The 3157-nt window shown below is 40.1% G+C and overlaps 1 pseudogene; it reads left to right on the top strand.

Annotated features, from left to right (window-relative positions):
• The first annotated feature begins 142 nt into the window (after positions 1-142).
• Positions 143-2920, top strand: LOC107717703 (extracellular calcium-sensing receptor-like; annotated as a pseudogene).
• Positions 2921-3157: the final 237 nt, after the last annotated feature.

Here is a 3157-nt window from a genome sequence, read left to right as displayed (position 1 = left end):
TAACCTGTTACAATTTGTGAGAATTTACAATGATCTGTTGTTTGTTGTTTGTAATCTTATGAAATGATTATGAAAAATGGGATGTGCAATTGTTTTCATGTTGTCGTATATTTAAGTGTATTTTTTCCCTCTATTTCAACAGTGTGGGTTTCAGAGAGATGCGCTTTGTTCGTGCCTTTGAATTCTCCATCGAGGAGATCAACAACAGCTCTGATTTCCTCCCGGGCATCACTTTAGGGTATCATATATATGACTCTTGTGCCTCTGTGCCAATGGCAGTCAAAGTAGCCTTTCAACTTGCCAACGGACTAGATCTAATATTTAACGACACTGATTCCTGTGCAAAATCTGCAGCTGTTACAGCAGTAGTCGCAGAATCTGGCTCCACACCATCTATAAGCATTTCAAGACTTCTCGGCCCATTTGGAATTCCATATATATATATATATATATATATATATATGAGAGAGAGAGAGAGAGTATTGGTTACAACACGGTCTGAAGAACATTTGAGAGAAAATAAGATTTGGGATATAAATATTGACACGCGCCATATCCAAAATCGTTTGTTTAGCGCACCTGTAAAAATAACGTTTAAGAATAGCGCAGAGAGAACGTAAATATGCGTCCTATGTGGACTGCCCCTTAAAATGTAGCGAATGTAATTACATTTGGTGTTTTGTGATGGGTTGCTTACTTTTCCCCTATCCTTTCACGGTGCACAATAGGTGAGCGAGGCCTATTACAGGACCCAGCCGCGCAGCAAACTAAAAAGAGTCGCGGATGTCATTCGCAGATCAATGGCTCGTGTAATAGTTGCCTTCCTGGCCTCAGGTGATATGAGAATCCTTTTAGAAGAGTTGAGCCAGCAGCCGCCTCCCCCGATGCAGTGGATTGGCAGCGAGGCGTGGGTTACAGACCCAGAAATGATGCGTTTTAATTTGTGTATCGGTGCTGTAGGCTTTGGAATCCCGCGGTCAGTTATCCCGGGTTTTCGTAATTTTCTACTTGACCTGTCGCCAGAACAAGCGCTAAAATTTCCCCTGCTGACAGAATTCTGGGAAAGTTCGTTCAGCTGTAGTCTAAAAAGGCAGACAGGTTCTTCTGCTGGTATGCCAGCTTGTGATGGCACAGAGGACCTGCGCGCTTTACAGAACCCGTACACTGACACGTCCCAGTTGCGGATCACTAACATGGTGTACAAAGCCACATACGCTATAGCCCATGCCCTCGATGCTATTGTCTGTAACAAAAAACATTGTGACAAAAACATGAAAGTTGAACCCCGGCAGGTAAATATTTCTCATTGTTTTCAAACTGAATTTAAATTACGTTCAACTACGAGAGATATAAGTTTAATCTAATTAAACATTTCTTCGTATGTGCCTGTGTGTGTATGAGATATATACATATACATATATAAATCCATCTGGATTTTGTTTGTCCCTCCTGCAGGTTTTTGATAAGCTTAAGCAAGTAAACTTCACTCAAAATAATTATCATATTTCGTTTGACACCAATGGAGACCCTGTGGCAACCTATGAACTTGTGAATTGGCAGCTTCAGGGAGACGGTTCAATTGATTTTGTGACAGTGGGCCATTATGATGCATCCCAACCTAAAGGCCAAGAATTCAGCCTGAGTAGAGCTATCATTTGGAAAGATGGCAAAGAAACGGTATACAATATTTTGTTATGTTTCAATGTAACTGTGAATATCTGTGAGTGATGTTTGTACTTGTCACATGCAGGTGCCTGTGTCTGTGTGCAGTGAAAGCTGTCCTCCAGGTACTAGGAAGGCTGTACAAAAAGGAAAACCTGTCTGCTGTTATGACTGCATTAACTGTGCTGAAGGAGAGATCAGCAATGAGACAGGTGCTGGTTTTTTTTTTTTAGGCTTAAAGCAACCCTGCTCCACCAAGCCATTTATCAATCAATTTTCCATTTTCACAGTCCATCACAGGGCTAAAATGTCTGTGTAATTTAGCTATTAATTCAATTTTTCAGATTCTTTAGATTGCTATCCATGCCATCCTGAGTACTGGCCCAACAAAGAGAAGGACAAATGTCTTCCAAAACCAGTGGAGTTTCTCTCCTGGGATGAGATCCTCGGTATCATCCTCACTGTTTTCTCTGTAGCCGGAGCTTTAGTAGCTTTGAGCATGGCTTTAGTATTCTACAAAAACAGGGCCTCTCCGATAGTAAAAGCCAACAACTCAGAGCTGAGCTTCCTACTGCTTTTCTCACTGGCTCTGTGTTTTCTCTGTTCACTTACTTTCATTGGTCGGCCCACTGAGTGGTCCCGCATGTTGCGTCACACAGCATTTGGGATCACTTTTGTCCTCTGTATCTCTTGTGTTCTGGGCAAAACAATAGTGGTGTTAATGGCTTTCAGGGCTACACTTCCAGGAAGTAATGTCATGAAATGGTTTGGGCCTCCTCAACAGAAATTCAGTGTTCTGGGTTTCACTCTTGTACAGGTACTTATATGTGTGCTTTGGTTAACAATATCCCCCCCTTTTCCTTACAACAATATGCAACACTACAAAGAAAAGATCATTCTAGAATGTGGTTTAGGATCAGCTATAGGCTTCTGGGCTGTACTGGGTTATATTGGCCTCTTAGCTTTCCTTTGCTTTGTTTTAGCTTTTCTTGCCCGAAAGCTGCCTGATAACTTCAATGAGGCTAAGTTCATCACATTCAGTATGCTCATATTCTGTGCTGTATGGATCACATTTGTTCCAGCTTATGTTAGCTCTCCTGGGAAATTTACTGTAGCTGTGGAGATATTTGCCATTTTAGCTTCAAGCTTTGGTCTGATTCTCTGTATTTTCGCTCCTAAGTGTTTCATTATAGTTTTTAGACCAGAGCAGAATACCAAAAAACATTTAATGGGTAAAGTACCATCAAAAGCCCTATGAGATGCACATACACAGCTCTCATGCCAACTGTTTAATTTATAAAACATTGTTATTTTAATGTGTCAATTTTCACATCAATTGATATAGCTGTTTTACATTTTTGTGCTAACATGTGCTAATTAACATGTACTGTATATTGTAAAACTGTTCCAAAAATAGTTTAAGCAGAAAACTTAACATGAAAAAAAAAAATGCATTGATATAGTTTTATAATTACACATGTAATTATATATATAT

This window comes from Sinocyclocheilus rhinocerous, unplaced genomic scaffold (assembly GCF_001515625.1).
Source record: "Sinocyclocheilus rhinocerous isolate Xijiao unplaced genomic scaffold, SAMN03320098_v1.1 scaffold17177, whole genome shotgun sequence".
NCBI classification, from domain to species: Eukaryota; Metazoa; Chordata; class Actinopteri; order Cypriniformes; family Cyprinidae; genus Sinocyclocheilus; species Sinocyclocheilus rhinocerous.
Note: the sequence above shows the minus strand (reverse complement) of the source record. Positions and strands in the feature narration are given on the sequence as shown.